Source organism: Salvelinus alpinus, chromosome 17 (assembly GCF_045679555.1).
Source record: "Salvelinus alpinus chromosome 17, SLU_Salpinus.1, whole genome shotgun sequence".
In the NCBI taxonomy this organism is placed as follows: Eukaryota; Metazoa; Chordata; class Actinopteri; order Salmoniformes; family Salmonidae; genus Salvelinus; species Salvelinus alpinus.
Genome location: NC_092102.1, coordinates 2,797,163 through 2,817,633, shown reverse-complemented (window position 1 = coordinate 2,817,633; position 20,471 = coordinate 2,797,163). Strand labels below are relative to the sequence as shown.

The following is a 20,471-nucleotide window of genomic DNA, read 5'->3' as shown; positions in this document are numbered from 1 at the left end:
TAAACAGCTGTGAGTATGCATAGAGAAAAAAAAATACAAATAAAATATAAGGGTCAACTTAAATATTCTGTCTAGCCATTTTGTTAGCTATTTAGCAGTCTTATGGCTTGGAGATAGAAGCTGTTCAGGAGCCTGTTGGTGTCAGACTTGATGCACCGGTATTGCTTGCCGTGCGGAAGCAGAGAAAACAGTCTTGGGTGGCTTGAGTCTTTAACAATTTTCCGGGTCTTCCTTTCACACTACCTGATATAAAGATCTTGGATGGCAGGGAGCTCGGCCCCAGTGATGTACTGGGATGTCCGCAACACCCTCTGTAGCGCCATGCGATCGGGGGCGGTGCTGTTGCTATACCAAGCGGTGTTGCAGCCAGTCAAGATACTCTCAATGATGCAGCTTTAGAACTTTTAGAGGATTGAAGGCCCATGCCAAACCTGTTCAACTTCCTGAGGGGGAAGAGGCGCTGTCGCGCCTTTTTGACAACTGTGCGCGTGTTCCATTTTAAGTCCTTAGTGATTTGGAACCGAGGAACTTGAAGCTCTCGAACCCACTCCGCTGCAGCCCCGTCGACGTGAACAGCGTGCTCGCCTGTAGTCCACGATCAGCTCCTTGGTCTTGTTGACGTTGAGGGAGAAGTTATTGTCCTGGCACCAGACTGCCAGGTCACTGACCTCCTTCCTGTAGGCTTTCTCATTGTCGCCAGTGATCAGGTCTACCACTGTTGTCATCAGCAGACTTGATGATGGTGTTGGAGTGGGGCGTGGCCATGCAGTCATGAGTAAACAGGGAGTACAGGAAGGGGATTATGCACAAATCCCTGTGGGGCCCCCAGTGTTGAGGGTCAGTGTGGCTGAGGTGATGTTGCCTACTCTCACCACATGGGGTCGGCCTGTCAGGAAGTCCAGGATCCAGTTGCAGAGGGAGGTGTTCCATCCCAGGGTCCTAAGCTTGGAGGGGAAAATGGTGTTGAACGCTGAGATGTAGTCACTGAACTGCATTCTCACATAGGTATTCCTCTAATCTAGATGGGTGAGGGCAGTATGAAGTGCAATTGAGATTGCGTCGTCTATGGATCTTTTGCGGCGGTATGCAAATTGGAGTGGGTCTAGGGTATCTGGGATGATGGAGTTGATGTGAGCCATAACCAGCCTTTCAAAGCACTTCATGATTACAGATCTTGTTCCACGCTGTCAGCGCAGTAGGATGTGTATATCTCTCTTTGTCTTATCCCATGTAAATAGCCAGTCATTTTTCGTATATATCTTAATCTCGCTTTCTATCTACAAACTAAATATACTTTTCTGCAACCCGCCTCCCCCAATGTGGTACGGATCTTCTATTTTTATTCCGTATAACTGGAACTTCCATCGGGAGCTAGCCAGCTAACTAGCTACTAGTCTTTGTTAGCCACAGCTAGCGGTCCTCGTCTTTTTTTCCCATGGCATCAGCCAGCCTTAGCTCGGACAACACCTGCCAGTCTGCACAGCGCAATATCAACCCAAAACATATCGGACTGCATCTCTCTACCATATCACCGGATTCCTGCCGCTCTGGATCATTACACCGGATCATTACTCCGGATCATCGCTGCAAACGAGTGGCTACTGTTAGCTAATGCCTCTGTCCCGAAGCAAGCACCAGCTAGCCTCGAGCTAGGCCCATATACCAGCTAAATCTCGGGCTACAATACCTCCTTTTCCAATTGGCCTGGACTCTTTATTGTCGACATGGAGCCCCGCCGATCCATCACGACTGGACTGCCGACGTGATCACCCGATGTGGTCTCAACAGGCTATTCTGTTACGAATTCGCCGAAGAACCATCTACTAGCCCCGGCCCGCGAGCTTTTCTGAACGCTGTGTCCCCTGCTCGCCTAGCGTAGTAGTGACTACCGAACAGCACCCTGACTCACCTATTGCTGCTCTTTTGACTCTATGATCACTCAGCTACACAGCTGATGCCCCCTGGACTGTTTCGATAACACGGTACCTCATTTTGTTTACCTGTCGGCCCCAGCCTCGAACTCAGGTCCTGTATGTACATAACTGACCCACTCTGCCCATTCATCGCCATTTACCCGTTGTTGTCTTAGCTCTCCTGTTCAACACCTGTAATTGTTTTATGCCTCTCTCTAATGTCAATATGCCTTGTCTACTGCTGTCTTAGCTAGTTTATTGTTTTATTTCACTGTAGAGCCCTCAGTCCCGCTAAAAATGCCTTAGATAGCGCTTTCATCCAACCCCACACACATGCGGAGACTGATGCCTCCAGAGACAAAACATCTCTCATCGTCACCCAATGCATAGGTTTACCTCCACTGTACTCACATCCTACCATACCATTGTCTGTACATTATGCCTTGAATCTATTCCACCACGCCCAGAAATCTGCTCCTTTTATTCTTTAATCCCAACGCACTCGACGACCAGTTCTTATAGCCTTTAGCCGTACCCTTATCCTACCCTTATCCTACATCATCCTCTGATGATGTAGAGGTTAACCCAGGCCCTGTAGCCCCCAGTTCCACTCCTATTCCCCAGGCACTATCATTTGTTGACTTCTGTAACCGTAAAAGCCTTGTTTTTATGCATGTTAACATCAGAAGCCTCCTCCCTACGTTTGTTTTTTCACTGCTTTAGCACACTCTGCCAACCCTGATGTCATAGCCATGTCTGAATCCTGGCTTAGGAAGGCCACCAAAAATTCTGAAATTTCCATCACCAACTACATTTTCCACCAAGATAGAACTACCAAAAGGGGTTGAGTTGCAATCTACTGCAGAGACAGCCTGCAGAGTTCTGTCATGCTATCTGGGTCTGTGCCCAAACAGTTCGATCTTCTACTTGTAAAAATCCACCTTTCCAGAAATAAGTCTCTCACTGTTGCCGCTTGTTATAGACCCCCTTCAGCCCCCAGCTGAAGGTTAACTTCTTGTTAATCCAGCTGCCATGTCAGATTTCAAAAAGGCTTTACGGCGAAAGCAAACCATGCGATTATCTGAGGACAGCGCTCAGCACAAAAAAACATTATATACAGTTACCAGCCAAGTAGATTAGTCACGAAAGTCAGAAATAGCAATAATTAATCACTTACCTTTGATCTTCGTATGGTTGCACTCACAAGACTCCATGTTACACAATAAATGTTTGTTTTGTTCGATAAAGTCCCTCTTTATATCCAAAAACCTCAATTTTGTTGGCGCGTTTTGTTCAGTAATCCAATGACTCAAATGCGGTCACAAGAGGCAGACAAATTCCAAATAGTATCTGTGAAGTTCGTAGAAACATCTCAAAAGATGTTTATAATCAATCCTCAGGTAGTTTTTAGCCTAAATAATCGATAATATTTCAACCGGACAATAGTGTCATCAATATTATAGAAAAACAAGAAAGGCGCGTTCTCGGTCGTGCGCATTAACCAGCTCTGAGGACATCCCAGGGTCCACTCACTCAATGTTGTAATTCTCCCTAATTTTTCAGAAAAAAACCCTGAAACAATGTCTAAAGACTGTTCACAACTAGTGGAAGCCATAGGGAATGGAATCTGGGTCCTATCCCTTTAAATGGTGGATAGGCTTTCATTGGAAAAACAGACATTCAAAGTAATGGCACTTCCTGGATGGATTTTCCTCGGTTTTCGCCTGACATTTCAGTTCTGTTACACTCACAGACATTAGTTCAACAGTTTTAGAAACTGTTTTCTATCCAAATCTACTAATTATGTATATTCTAGCTTCTGGGCCTGAGTAACAGGCAGTTTACTTTGGGTGTGCTTTTCATCCGGAGGTGAAAATAGTGCCCCCTACCCTAATGAGGTTAACAGATCACCGGCCATTTTGAATTCCACCGTACTTTCTCCGCTATGCGATCTGGTTTCCAAGCTGGTCATGGGTGCACCTCAGCCACACTCAAGGTCCTAAACAATATCATAACCGCCATCGATAAAAGACAACACTGTGCAGCCGTATTCATTGACCAGGCCAAGGCTTTCGACTCTGTCAATCATCACATTCTTATCGGCAGACTCAACAGCCTTGGTTTCTCAAATGACTGCCTAACCTGATCCACCAACTACTTCTCAGACAGAGTTCAGTGTGTCAAATCTGAGGACCTGTTGTCCGGACCTCTGGCAGTCTCTATGGGGGTGCAACAGGGTTCAATTCTCGGGCCGACTCTTTTCTCTGTATACATCAATTATGTCGCTCTTGCTGCAGGTGATTCTCTGATCCACCTCTACGCAGACGACACCATTCTGTATACTTCTGGCCCTTCTTTGAACTCTGTGTTAAAGCCCCAAATACTACCAAAGCCCCAAATACTACCCACCACTGCGACCTGTATGCTCTCGTTGGCTGGCCCTCGCTTCATATTCGTTGCCAAACCCACTGGCTCCAGGTCATCTAAGTCTTTGCTAGGTAAAGCCCCGCCTTATCTCAGCTCACTGGTCACCATAGCAGCACCCACCCGTAGCACGCGCTCCAGCGGGTATATTCCACTGGTCACCCCCAAAGCCAACTCCTCGTTTGGCTACCTTGCCTTCCAGTTCTCTGCTGCGAATGACTGGAACGAACTTCAAAAATCACTGAAGCTGGAGACTAATATCTCCCTCACTAACTTTAAGCATCAGCTGTCAGAGCAGCTTACAGATCATTGTACCTGTACATAGCCCATCTGTAAATAGCACACCCAACTACCTCATCCCCATATCATTTATTGTTTTGCTCCTTTGCACCTCCGTATCTCTACTTGCGCATTCATCTTCTGCACATCTATTACTCCAGTGTTTAATTGCTAAATTGTAATTATTTCGCCACTATGGCTAATTTATTGCCTTACCTCCCTAATATTACTTCATTTGCACACACTGTATACATATTTTCTATTGTGTTATTGACTGTACGTTTGTTTATCCCATGTGTAACTTTGTTGTTTTTGTCGCACTGCTTTGCTTTATCTTGGCCAGGTCGCAGTTGTAAATGATAACTTGTTCTCAACTGGCCTACCTGGTTAAATAAAGGTGAAATAAAACAAATTAAAATGTGAGTGCAACAGGGCCAGTAGTCATTGTGGCAAGAAGCCGTAGAGTTCTTGGGAACAGGAATAATGAACTTCTGCTTAAGACATGGGGATTACAGACTGGGACAAGGAAAGGTTGAAAATGACCATGAATATGCCTGCCAGCTACTATGCGCTGAGAACGCACACTGGGATTACCGTCCTCTAGATCACCCAATCCTCTAGGTCGGCGTTAGTGTTGGTTTTGTTATTGTCGAAGCATGCATAAAATGCGTTGAGTTCTTCTGGTAGAGAGGCATCGTTGGGCAGATCACGACTGGGTCTTCCTTTGTAATCAGTAATGACTGTAGACCTTGCCACATGTGGCGGGCTCCGGAACCTGTGTAATATGCTACTACCTTATTCCGATATTATCATTTTGCTTGTTTAATGACTCTGCAGATGTCATAGTGGAACTTCTTGTACTTGTTCCTGTCCTCAGCCATAGCCTCAGAGTTGTCTGCGATAGCCCTGTGTGCGGTAGCCCTGTCCTTTAGTTTAGCTCGAACCTCAGTGTTAATCAGGGCTTCTGATTGGAGAAACAGAGAACCTTCACTGTGGGAACAACGTCGCCGATGTATTTCCTAATGAAGCCGGTAACGGAGGTGGTTAGCTTGCCGATTTTATCGGCGGAGTTACGAAAATATTCCGATCAGCGCTAGAAAAGCAGTAGTGTAGCATAATCTCTGATTCTGATTACCATTTCTCAATGGAGCGAGTCACGGGTACTTCCTGTTTGAGCTTCAGCTTGTAAACACCAGTCACGATAACAACTGAAAACTCCCTCGGGAGGTAAAAGGGTTGGCATTTGACGATCAGGTATTCCAACACGTGAACAATGGATCGAGACTTCGACTGAGCTCGAGTCAGCACATAATTTGTTGTTGATGAAGAGGTAAACCCCTCCCCTCTCGATTTCCCTGACTCCACTGTCCTGTCCGCTCAGTGAATGGAGAACCCATACAGTTGGATAGCCATGGGGGGTATCTTCTCCGAAAGCCATGCTCCAGAAAAGCTGACAATATTGCAGTTACTAGAGTCCCGTTGTTAGCAAATCCGTGATCGGAGGTCATCCATCTTATTGTCAATTGGCCAATGGAATGGAGGAAAGAGGTGGCCGGTCTTCCCTTCACGATTGAGATGTCAATATAAATCTTATTTGGGTATAAAGCAGGACAATAACAAATGTTCAAGAAACAGAAATAGAACCTGGGACTGTTCCGGAACATAACCGTTATTTTAAAAGGGAACCGGTTAATAATGTTCTTTTATGTTGCAGGGAAAAGATTATAGTCCCACAACAAAACACAACAAAGCGCCTATGCAAAGCCCAGACTCTGTCACTCAAACTAATTCCAGTGTCTGCCTGCAAGCTGTAAATCTTTGCCTTTGCGTGTTTACGCTACCTGCCCCTCCCCCCTCCGAAGCATAGGCTACTGTACTTACGTTTCAAGTTTGATTCAGAAAATAGGTTGATATATTTTTAGCTAGGGAAGAATGGATTAACTTTTTCAATGCTAGTTAAGGATACTACAGGCTTAGTTATTACCTTTCACGTTGGATTTATTAACTACAAAATGGTAAGACATGTTTAATTCTGCCGCTCTGCACACACAAGTTTGTTAGCTAGCAAGCTAAAGCTTGTTAGCTAGCTAACGTTAGCTCAAAGGACATTCAAAGTTCCTCCATAGAAGCAGTTCCTCCTAGGTATAATTCTGTGGACCTAATTCATATAATGCATGTCATAACAAGATGCCCAGACTCCTCAACCCTGTCTCAATCTCTCCCCACCTGCAAATTTTCATTTGCATGTTGCGCCATAGGCTACACTTGTCTGGCCATCAGGCATTTAAACAACTAGCGTGCCTGCTCTATCCACACTTATTGGTGAAGTAACTGAATGAGCTAAATGTTGTTTTTTAACTGCTGATTTCACAGGTTAAAAGGGGAACAGAAGGGCCTCCAGAGTGCCACAGTGTGTCACGGTTTTCTGAAATCGAACCCAGAAGCAGACCAGGACAAGGAGAGTAGGAAGAGGGTGAGTATTTATTTACAAGTGTAGAGGTAGAAAGATCCAGGTGGCGGAGCGGGCAGCGGAGGTGAGTTGATGGGAGTGAATAGGCAGATCCAAGGGAGTAACAGAAGCCACCGACGACCAGGCAGGGATGGGGTAAGTGTTCCGGGTGAAGGACTGTAGACAGAACAAACGGAGGTAAGTTCAAGGCAAACAAGACGTACAAAACAACAAAACAAACTCTATCAAACTGGAGGCTGATACGCTGGCACAACATACTGTTCATGGCTAACGATCCGGCAGGGAATGGATGTCAGGTCAGAGCTTATAAAGTGGAGGGGTGATGATCAGGACCAGGTGTGAAGATAGCTGATGGGATACAGGTGCGGGTAATCAGAGATCTCCCAACTAGATACGTCGCCCGGCAACCAGACAGGGTGCGTTCCAGGACACCGGAAAAACACTCCAGGACAGAACACAGGCAAAAACAGACTCAGGAAGCGGGATTCGTGACACAGTGGTCTAAGGCACTGCATCGCAGGCTGCATCCCAGGCTGTGTCACAACCAGCCGTGACCGGGAGTCCCATAGGGCGATGCACAATTAGCCCGGCGCCGTCCGGGTTAGGGGAGGGTTTGGCCGGGGAGGGGGGGCTTTACTTGGCTCATCGTGCTCTACCGACTACTTGTGGAGGCCGGGCGCCTGCACGCTGATTCGGTCATCAGTTGAATGGTGTTTCCTCCGACAGATTGGTGCAGCTGGCTTCCGGGTTAAGCGAGCGGGTGTTAAGAAGCGTGGTTTGGCGGGTCATGTTTCGGGGATGCATGACTCAACCTTTGCCTCTCCCGACCGAGCCCATTGGGGAGTTGCAGCGATGAGACAGGATCGTAATCATGAAATTGGGGAGAAAAAGGGTGTAAAAATTACAACAAAAAAGAACGATATAAACTGGTACTTTTTTGGGGATTCGAACCGGTTCAGAACTTTATTTTGCTTGTTGGAACATAGGAACTAAACAAAAAACGAGTGGTTCGAAACGAACCCTGGTATAAAGCATAACCTTTGAACACAATGAACATTTTAGCATATTCACCAATAGCCCTATCTGACACATCGCACCCAACAACAAACATTGAGTATGGTTACAGGCACACAATAATTGTCAGATTAATATAATAGTTTTATTAACCTGTACATGCTTTGCAAGAAGAACGATTTCCCTAATAATCCTGTTTACATGGACACATCTGAAATCAGGCTACCTGATGGCACTCTGATTCATGTAGAAAATCACCAATCAAAATTAACATTTTACCACAGCGACCATGTTATTTTCGGGAAGCAGATTTGATCCTGAGTTCGGACATACAAAGTTTGCATGTGAAAACCACTTCTAAGACGCTTACATTCAGTTCCGGAATTACTTTACTTGCGTTAAAGAGGGAAGCTCGTTCGGCTGGTGCTAGCATATGCGCAGATCAAATATACAGCTGAAATGCCGATTTAAGGTGTGTCATGACGTCGCCTGCTTGGGTAGTGCAAACCCCATCCCCCTCTCCCTGCCTCTCCCTTTCCTACCACAACCCATGCGGTGATCACAGAGAGATGTCGTAAATTCCTGAGAATCTCCTCATGGCCCAACAGTATTAGACAGAGGGTAAACTTTCAGGACAAAGGAATTCTCTTCCACCTCACAGAACTTGAGGTACGAACATATTTCATATTCCTGCAAAAGTATGAAAGCTCGGTGGAGAGTCCAGCTATGAACCGGTCCATTTGTCACCACGTGGGAAACTCATGTGAGACTGTGGGACTACATTACCATATCGCTGTTTATATAATAACCTCAGATATGAGGTTAACATCTGTTTGTTGTATAAAATGAATGAGTGAGTATGATACTGTTTGTATAATTGTGTAATATGATTTTGGACTGTTTAATTAAGAAAAATACAAATACCTTTTTGATTTGAACTAAATCCAAGAACCGCCCTGAGCCCAGTATGGGTCAGAGACCATGGGACAGCCCCTCTCTGCTATCTGAATAGAAGCCAACTCTAAGAAATTACCATTGAGACCATGTTTATCCTCCAAGGAGGAGAACGAAGGTTGAGTATAATTGCTGAATCTTTAACCATACCACGTGGTTAAAACTCTTATACGAATCATAACAAGTCTTTGATATTGACTACTAGTCTGCAGCTAGGAATTCGGTATCATTGAACGCGAAGAAAGACAACCGCCGAAACAAGCATTCTATAACGAATGTCACTCTGAACAATCCACAATAACTACAACAGAAGGAGCTCCAACAAAACGAACTTCTCTCCAACGATCAAGACGACACACATGAGCGTAAATATATATATATATTGATTGCAATTGTTCCCGAATGAGTGAGCGTTCATGTGTAAGGATTAGCATGTCAATTGTTATAATTATGGACTCTGTAGTGAATTCTTAGTCGAACGCCATTTTCCCTTTGTCTAACAGCCGCCATGCCGGTTCAGCCCACTAGGGCATATTTCTCCTATCATTTCATGTAACTATTTTAAGTTTGTTTGTTTGTTTATGCATTTCTGTGAATTAATTAGTTAGTAATAAATAAATGATTTAAGACAATTGATGTATGGATGACTCATAGTGAAGACTGGGTTCGTGCAGATAATCAACAATTTACGACATTTGGAATGAGACTAACGTGAGGTAAAGTAAATAAATCATTAATTAGAAGACTATTGATCAGATATGAAAATATCTGAAAGGTTATATTGGGAAATTATAACTTTAATCTAATAACTTTCCCTGGTGCCCTCGAATTCATAGTTAATTAGTTACGTTATTACTCAAGTGATCGCGTAATCCCTAATTACAGGAATCTTTGATAAAAACTATAAGTCTTCAATTTAACGATAGCAAAGACACGACAGGTGTTTAAATGTCCTAAGAAGTCGAAAGATTGCTCATTTTTAATCGGCATATGCTTACTTTGATTTTGACTGTCACGGCTGTCGTAAGAACGGGACCAAGGCGGAGCGGATGTTGAGTTCCACATATTTAATTCAAAGAGAAACTAAAACAAAACAAAATATATCAATAAATGAACAACTAAACGTGACTACGTGGTGCACAAACACAAAACAATATCCTACAAACACAGGTGGGAGAAATAACTACTTAAATATGATCCCCAATGGGAATCATACAAAACACCAACATAGAAAATATAAACTAGAACACAACATAGACATTATAAACTAGAATACCTCCTAGTCACGCCCTGACCTACTACACCATAGAGAAACAAGGGCTCTCTATGGTCACGGCGTGACATTGATGTTACGCTGATTTAAGATAAGCAGTAAGGTGTTTACATTACTATTGCATAATCAGCCTACTACCATAATCAGTTTAATATCTAATTATTACTGCGCATGTAAACATACTCACTGTCGCAACATTACCACAACACAGTAGTAGAGGCACATTAACAATTATGTCACATTGACGGAGAGAGGTTTCACGTTTTTTCAGTAAAATATCCAACTGAATAAAAGGTAAAATTTTTAAAACCGAAGCAAATCCAGATAAGGGCAGTAAAGGGCTAGTGAATAGTCATGACACAAGGTCATTTCCTTCTCAGTGTTGGAAAAGTACCTACTCTCTTTCATTTGAACCTTGAGGGTACATAACTGAATAAATTATTGGTGATCCACAAACATGAAGAGGATGACACTGGATCCCCATTTTGATGTGATTTACACCCTACCTCACAACAACCCTCCATCTCCGGTGTCACCTTGAATCAGTGTCCATGAGTTACAGGGTCACAGAGTTCAGGTTGCTTATCATCATCACTTCTGGTGCTCCATACTATATTACCTCTTATAAACTGGGTGGTTTGAGCCCTGAATGCTAATTGGCTGACAGCCATGGTATATCAGACCGTATACCACAGGTATGACAAAACCATTTTTTTTTTACTGCTCTAATTACATTGGTAACCAGTTTATAATAGTAATAAGGAACCTCAGGGGTTTGTGATATATGGCCAATATACCATGGCTGTATCCAGGCACTCTGCGATGCGTCGTGCTTAAGAACAGCCCTTAGCAGTGGTATATTGGCCATATACCACACCTCCTCGGGCCTTATTGCTTAATTATATGAAGCACTCCATCAGGACAGGTAGAAATTAGCAAGACCTTCGGGAAGCCATGCACTACATTTGAACTTGACCTATAAATTGAGTGGGGATTATGTGCTTTATACTGTAACAAAGGAAAGCTTCCATACCATGGAGCATCAGTTTTTCCCAGCTCTAAGTTGTCACCGTGCATATTTGCTGGACTCGAGTGCAAATTTCACTGGGGACGGGGAGACAAGATCCCACCCACATTCTGAAAATGCATTTTGGTCCCCCCCAGTTTTATCACTGCACTGTGATACAAAAAGCGGCATCGGTGTGCTTTAGGACCATGCGGATGCCTCAGAGCTATTGGGTAGGCTGTTTGGCGTATCAACCGGCTGGATTTCAAACCACGCAGACACCACAGAGCGTGCAAACAGAGACAGCTGTTGTCTGTGTGTTGTGCTTTTTCTCAGCGTTGTAAAAGCAAGCAGACCAGAAACTGGCTACTCTTCATTTGACTGATGTAGCTGGCAAGATAACTGCTGTTTGACTTAACAGAAAAATGTATTTATTCCCAGTGCTGAATTAGTAGTGTAACTAACATGAAACGTGTCAGTTACACATGTTTCATCCCCTCTCGACTGAAGTTCTGTCTGAAGTGAATTAACTAGCTAGCTATTAGCTACCACAGCCAGTTTAGCGCTAGCCTCTAGCTTTCTGTAAGGTAGCAGTATCTAACAGCTGTTGTGTTTATGGACATGTTTTGTAGCCTTTGTTTTGTCTTGTTTCAACAGAAGTAAAGTAACTTGGCTAGTTTTCGGCAGTTGATGAACCATTAGAGCTAGCCAAAAGTTGGCTAACGTTAGCTAGCGAGCTAGCAATCTTACAATCGGGCTGCTAAGTCCTGGCACTGGGGGTCTGTCGTACTCTTGGTTGTCACTCTGGCCTTGGCCTAACACACCTGAAACCAATAATGAATGGTGCACTAAGATCTTAAAGCTGAGTGGGATGTGTTGAGTTGGGGCGCTGCAGGGTGGTGGACCTTTAGGGGCAAGACGTGGCAATCCAGCTATGTTGTGTGCAAGTAAAAAGAGCTCAACAGTACTATTAGGCCTATGATATGAATTACAGTGCCCTCTGTAATTATTGGGTCAATTAAAAAAATATATATTTGGGCTCTATAGTCCAAAAGTGAGGATTTGAAATCAAACAATGACTGTGAAATTAAAGTGCAGACCCTCAGCATTAATTTGAGGGTATTTTAATCCATATCGAGTGAACCATTTAGAAATTATAGCCCTTTTTGTACATAGTCCCCCATTTTAGGAGAGCAAAAGTATTGGGATAAATTAACTTGTATGTGTATTAAAATAGTTTAAAGTTCAGTATTAGGTCCTATGTTCATAGCAGGCATTGACTACATCAAGCTTGTGACTACACATTTGTTGAATCAATTTGCTGACTGTTTTGGTTGTCTTTCAGATTATTTTGAGCCCAATAGAAATTAATAAATAATTAGCGCTAGCCTCTAGCTTTCTGTGAGGTAGCAGTATCTAACAGCTGTTGTGTGTATGGACATGTTTTGTAGCCTTTTTATGTCATTTTGGAGTCACTTTTATTGTAAATCTGAATAGAATATGTTTCTTAAGACTTCTACATGAATATGGATGATACCATGATTACGGATAATCCTGAATGAATCGTGACTAATGATAAGAGAGAAAGTTAGGCGCACAAAATTCATACCCCTAAAACTAACTTCTCACCACTACAATAACAGGGGAGGTTAGCAATTTTGGGGGATATGATATTTGTGCACCTATAACTTTCTCACTCATCATTATTCCAGATTCATAGATTATCCATAATCATGTTAGCATCCACATACATTGGGAAGTATTTAGAAACATTATATTCTTTTTACAATCAAAGTGAACCCAAAATGACCCCAAAAGGATAAATATTACAGTACCAGTCAAAGTTTTGGACACATTCAAGGGTTTTTCTTTACTTTTACTGTTTTCTACATTGTAGAATAATAGTGAAGACATCAAAACTATGAAATAACACATATGGAATCATGTAGTAACCAATATAGTGTTAAACAAATCAAAAGATATTTTAGATTCTTCAAAGACACCCTTTGGCTTGATGACAGCTTTGCACACTCTTGGCATTCTCTCAACCTGCTTCACCTGGAATGCTTTTCCAACAGTCTTGAAGGAGTTCCCACATATGCTGGCTTCTTTTCCTTCACACTGCGGTCCAACTCATCCCAAACCATTTAAATTCGGTTGAGGTCGGGTGATTGTGCAGGCCAGGTCATCTGATGCAGCACTCCATCACTCTCCTTCTTGGTCAAATAGCCCATACACAGCCTGGGGGTGTGTTGGGTCATTGTCCTGTTGGAAAAACAAATGATAGTCCCACTAAGCGCAAACCAGATGGGATGGCGTATTGCTGCAGAACGCTGTAGTAGCCATGCTGGTTAAGTGTGCCTTGAATTCTAAATAAATCACTATCACACCTCCTCCTCCATGCTTCACGGCGGGAACCACACATGCCGAGATCATCCGTTCACCTACTCTGCGTCTCACAAAGTCAAGGCGGTTGGAACCAAAAATCTCCAATTTGGACTCATCTCACCAAAGGACAGATTTCCACCGTTCTAATGTCCAATGCTCATGTTTCTTGGCCCAAGCAAGTCTCTTCTTCTTACTGTTGTCCTTTAGTAGTGGTTTCTTTGCAGCAATTCAACCATGAAGGCCTGATTTCACGCAGTCTCCTCTGAACAGATGATGTTGAGATGTGTCTGTTACAATTTTCTGGATTGACTGACTTTCATGTCTAAAGTAATGATGGACTGTTGTTTTTATTTGCTTATTTGAGCTGTTCTTGCCATAATATGGACTTGGTATTTTGCCAATCTTCTGTATACCACCCCTACTTTGTCACAACACAACTCATTGGCTCAAACGCATTAAGAAGGAAAGAAATTCCACAAATTAACTTTTAACAAGGCACACCTGTTAATTGATATGCTTTCCAGGTGACTACCTCATGAAGCTGGTTGAGAGAATGCCAAGTGTGCAATGCTGTCATCAAGGCAAAGGGTGGCTACTTTGAAGAATCTCAAACACTTTTTTGGTTACTACATGATTCCTATATGTGTTATTTCATAGTTTGATGTGTTCACTATTATTCTACAATTTTGAAAATAGTACAAATAAAGAAGAACCGTTGAATGAGTTGGTGTGTCCAAACTTTTGACTGGTACTGTAGAGTGTGTAGAAACCTGGAAATTAGCTTTAGAATACCCCCCCAAAAAATCTGAGGGAGGACCCCCAGAGCCCCCTGCGAGGTTATGTCCCCTCCACTTCAAAAACCAAAGTCACGCCCCTGGCTGGACTGGTGAGTTGTCCTCTTCGGAATGTACCTGTATTCTAAAGGCTCATGTCATGAATAATGAAGTGATTTACTATAAAGGCCTTCCTCAGTCCACTAATACTTGAAGAGAGCACCAAAGGCAGTTTCCAGTGTGAAATCAATTTGTTACCAGTCCTAAACACACACACAAACACACAGCAAGGGCGCAGATGATGGGAACATCTAGCAAACCAAAAGTTGTGTGTTCGAATCTCATCATGGACAACTTTAGCATTTTAGCTAATTAGCAACTTTGCTACTTTTTCCTACTTTTTTAGCTACTTTGCAATTACCTGGTATGTTAGCTAACCCTTCCCCTTACCCTAACCTGAACACTTTTAGCTAATCATTCACCTAACTCCTAACCTTAACCTTTATCCCTAACCCCTAGAGTTAGCTAACATTAGCATTAGCCACATAGCTAACGTTAGTCACAACAAATTGGAATTCTTAACATCAAATTTTATTTGTCACATGCGCCAAATACAACAGGTGTAGACCTTACCGTGAAATGCTTACCTAGAAGCCCTTAACCAACAATGCAGTTCAATAAATATTTACTAAATAAACTAAAGTAACACAGTAAAATTACATAACAATAACGAGGCTATATACAGGGGGTACCAGTACAGAGTCAATGTGCGGGGATACAGGCTAGTCGAAGTAGGTTGGGGTAAAGTGACTATGCATAGGTAATAAACAGTGAGTAGCAGCGGGGGGGGGGGGGGTCAATGTAAATAGTCCGGGTGGCCATTTGATTAATTGTTCAGCAGTCTTATAGCTTGGGGGTAGAAGCTGTTAAGGAGCCTTTTGGACCTAGATTTGGTGCTTCGGTACTGCTTGCCGTGCGGTAGCAGAGTGAACAGTCTATGACTTGGGTGACGAGAGTCTTTGACAATTTTCCGTGCCTTCCTCTGACACAGCCTAGTATATAGGTCCTGGATGGCAGGAAGCTTGGTCCCAGTGATGTATTGGGCCGTACGCATCACCCTCTGTAGCGCCTTACGGTCGGATGCCGAGCAGTTGCCATACCAGACGGTGATGCAACTGGTCAGGATGCTCTCGATGGTGCAGCTGTAGAACTTTTTGAGGATCTGGGGACCCATGCCAAATATTTTCAGTCTCCTGAGGGGGAAAAGGTTTTGTCGTGCCCTCTTCACGACTGTCTTGGTGTGTTTGGACCATGATAGATTGTTGTTGATGTGGATACCAAGGAACTTAAAACTCTCGACCCGCTCCACTACAGCCCTATCGATGTTAATGGGGGCCTGTTCGGCCCTCCTATTCCTGTAGTCCACGATCATCTCCTTTGTCTTGCTCACATTGAGGCAGAGGTTGTTGTCCAGGCACCACACTGCCAGGTCTCTGACCTCCTCCCTATAAGCTATCTCATCGTTGTCGGTGATCAGGCCTACCACTGTTCAGTCGTCAGCAAATTTAATGATGGTGTTGGAGTCGTGCTTTGCCACGCTGTTGTGGATGAACAGGGAGTACATTTACATTTCGCAAATTCGTAACATATTGTACGTTTAGCAAATGTGTGAACATATGGACGAATTGTAATTCGTAACATATCATACGAAATAGATGATGGATCCACAAATTCATTATTACATACCATATGAAATGTTAGATATCATAGAAACGCAACATATCATACTAAATGGAGTATCTTGGATTTAGACAAGAATAATAGGACATGCTCTGAGACCAAGTTGAAATATTTTGCCTCACCATTGCTTGTTCAAGTGGCCATACACTGACCTATATGGCTTTGCCTATTAGAAAACTTCAACAGCAATGTACTGTATATGGCCAGGAAAATGTTGCTTATAGATAAGTCAACTCGAGTGCTATATATGCTCTCAATATCATAGCAAGTTTGTAGGATAAATATTTTATATTATGACCGAGATCAGACAAAACCGTCATGGGCTTCATTTGCATTCCAGCACCTAATTGTACACATCGCAACATAACTTCGGATCATTCTGCCACGCGCGCAAGTGTTGTCTTATGTTATTACGCATTTTCAGAGTAGCCTACCAATAATAACCATGCAATATGCTCTGTCTGAAATAAATGATCCTATGTAGCCTAGTAACACCACCGCGACGCAATACACATTTCCACAATGTTACGTGTCTGACGAATACTGCAGCATTTTAAGAATACTTCTTAGAGCGCTTTCTCACGCACCTTCACCTGCCTGCGATTTGTCCTGTACCTCACACACCCCATTCAAGACTGAATAGGTAAACTGAACGAAATACAATACAGAGCACTGTACAGTAGGCTACAGTACAGTTAGTCTACTGTAGTTACAATTGTGTAAACCTTACCTTGCAAATGTTCTACGAAACTAGAGAATACTCTTCTATAGAATAATTATTTGTGAGTCCCCGCGTGGTGTTGGAGTGGTGCGCAGTCCAGCGCGCATATGCCAGCCTATGCTCTGTCAAACCAGCGTATTGTGCATGCATATGTCTATTCTAGTCCCAACACCGGTGTCGCGCTCTCGCGCTCTCTCTCTCTCAATACATGCGCAAATGGTTTCAAATTAGAATGTTAATCAATCCCTTCTTGCCATTGTAAACAATTATCTCTATGCTCATTTCCTTGCTACTTCTGACATGGTAACATGCAACTCACTGGTCAGATGTGTCACTACACATAGGTTTCAATGTGCGTTTCCGAGTGGCGCAGCAATCTAAGGCACAGCATCTCAGTGCTAGAGGCGTCACTACAGACCCTGGTTTGATTCCAGGCTGTATCGCAACCAGCTGTGATTGGGAGTCCCATAGGGCGGCACACCCAGGTTAGGGTTTGGCAGGGGTAGACCGTCATTGTAACCAATAATTTGTTCTTAACTGACTTGCCGAGTTAAAAAAAATATATATATATATTTGAATTGGTGTGACTTAATGTGCGCCTGATGTGGAACGCCTATATACAATTCTAATAGCTTCCTACGATGATATATTCAAATCGATATGATAAATGTTTTGTGTGTGTGTGTGTGGCAACATTGATTTCACACAGGTTATACTGGAAACTTACTTTATCATAATAAAGATGCACTCACATCGACTTAGCACCACCTGTTGGGGGACCATGGGAGTTGAAGTGATATCAGGGTCCATATACAAAACGTTTTTTTTTTTTAAAGGTCCTAGGAATCATGCTAAACCCTGTTTTTAAAACCCTAGTTCGGAGTAGGTTTTAGGACGAAGTTAAGACACTGCCTAGACAAACTCTGAGCAAAGAGAAAAACTTTTATGAGTTATCTCATTGCTAATCGCACAGTTTGAGGTTCCACAAAGGGAAGATAGAGATGACGCTCATTGACACTGTTGCAAATTATGGACAATAACCAATGAGGCACCGCCAGCTGTGAACTCTATAGCACGCTTAAGACAACCACAGTGAACGTGACTGTACATCAAATGTTGTAATGGTAAAACGTTTGATATCATTTTTGCTTAATCTTAATTATTGCCTAATATGTTGGCATGCATAACCTTTATTATAAAAAAAAATGTTTACCAATTCTGATGGTTGTCAAAATTTCCGTTAAATCAACAGGCTACTCGTCACTCCCGTTTGACAACTCTAAATAGCTTTGGCACAGTTTAATAACTGAGGATAGCTTCATATTATTTTTAGATTTTTACAAAGCATTTGACATAGTAGAGCATCAGTTTCTCTTCCACTCCCTTGAGAGATTTGGCTTTGTGGATTTTTTCTGTAAGGCTATTAAGACTCTATGCAAATGGTAACAGCTCTATCAAATTGAAATATGGCACCTCACCTAGATTTGAATTAAAGAGAGGAATTAGGCAAGGTTGTCCTATCTCCCCGTATCTGTTTTTATTAATCACCCCACTTCTTGCAAATTCTTTAAAAAAATAGTCCTGTACCAGGTATTTCCATAGCTGGTAAAAAATGTATTATAAGCCAGCTGGCTGATGATACTACACTTTTTCTGAAAGACGCTAACCAAATTCCCATATCGATCAATGTGATACAATCCTTTTCCAAAGCCTCTGGTCTATACCTTAACATTAATAAATGTGAACTCATAGCTGTCAAATTGTGTGACACCTTCATATTATGGTATTCCAGTAAAAGAAGAACTTACATATTTAGGCATAACCATTACAAAGGATCATAAGTCTAGAGGCTTACTAAATTTTAACACTCTTATTAAAAATACCCAGAAAAAGCTAAATCAATGGCTACAGAGGGACTTATCTTTAAAAGGTAGAGACCTTCAGCCTTGGTTATTAGGAATCTCTAGACTAACATATGGTGCTCTATCTTTATATCTTGATAGTAAAATAAGCAAGGAGATAGACCAGATGCTTTTCAACTTTCTGTGGAGAAACCGTACCCATTACATTAGGAAAACTGTTGTAATGAATACCTATGAGAATGGTGGACTGAATTTTCTGGACTTTACTATTTTAAATAATACTTTATAGATCAATTGGATAAAACAATTCCTAAGAAGACCCACTTCTATCTGGAATTTTATTCCTCATCATGTCTTCTCTACTTTTGGTGGCTTTAACTTCATGTTGTTGTGCAATTATAATATTGACAAAATTCCAGTGACACTTTCTGCTTTTCATCGGCAGGTTTTCTTGTCATGGTCCTTAATTTATAAACACAAATTTTCTCCACACAGATATTGTATAAAAATACTTCTTTGTTTTTAGAATATTGGTTCCGAAATAATATCCTATTGGTGAGCCAACTGGTAAATGCAGAGGGTCTTTTACTCAGTTATAAGGAATTCTTATCACTTTACAAGATCCCTGTAACGCCTAAAGATTTTGCAATTGTTTTAGACGCCATTCCCTCAGGTGTTGCTCTGTTATTCAGGAACGTTTCAAGACCTGACCCTCAGAGCCTACCTTCTATTGACCCTGTTGACTCATCAGTAGGAAAGATTTGTTTCTCTTTTGGTCCATTCAACAACAGAGCGATACGAACCTTGTTTCAGCAGAATGTTGTATCTATACCTTATGTCATGCCTTATTGGAATGGATTTATTGATAATATCTATTAGAAAAAAGTTTGGATGTTGCCACACACATACCTACTTGTTAACAAAATTAAGGAAGTTTCCTTTAAAATTATTCATAAATATTATCCTGCCAACCACTATATGAAGAAGTTTAAGGAAAACATCAACTCAAATTGCTCCTTTTGTAATGACCACCCAGAAACAGTATTGCATCTTTTTTGGTATTGTATACATGTAAGAAAAATTTGGCAAGACATCATTAGATTTATAATTGAACATTTATGAAGATTTTACACTATTGTGGAGAGATGTACTGCTTGGATTCTTTACATATGATAAAAATAAGCTGAAACATTATTATGTAATTAATTTCATTTATTCTTTTGGCCAAATTTCATATACACAAATGTAAATTTACTAACAGAAAAAACACATTTTCTTACCCTACAAAAAGAAATTGAACTGTATTTTAAGACTGTTAAATACTCTACTAACAAAAAAGCTGTTAGAATTGTAAGTGTATGTATGTCCCTTAAGGTCCTTGTGTAATTGTAATGTGATATTGTACCCCCTAGCTCGATTGTCCATTATATATACTTGTGTTCCCTTATGTACTTTCTGTATTGATTTGTTGTTAATAAAAAATAAAAATAAAAAATCTGTTTAGCTACTTCTACGCATGCCTCGGAGTTCCGGTATAAAACGTGACATCACTAATAAAAAATTTAAAAAGAATTTAAAGAAAGCTTTGGCACAGTTAGGCATCAAGTCACTTGACAATAATGTTGCATGCAAACATTATATGCAACATTTGAAA

General features: G+C 41.9%; 1 protein-coding gene across 2 annotated transcripts in view; it reads right to left on the bottom strand.

Moving 5' to 3' along the window:
- The window catches only part of LOC139541970 (semaphorin-4G-like), a 73,219-nt gene extending 55,932 nt beyond the window's left edge, over positions 1-17,287 (bottom strand). Inside the window, exon 1 of one of the 2 annotated variants that reach the window (XM_071346911.1) lies at positions 16,965-17,287. The gene's annotated coding sequence lies outside the window, so the exon portion shown is untranslated. The remainder of the gene's footprint in view (positions 1-16,964) is intronic. The other variant, XM_071346909.1, reaches the window with a different exon arrangement.
- Positions 17,288-20,471: the final 3,184 nt, after the last annotated feature.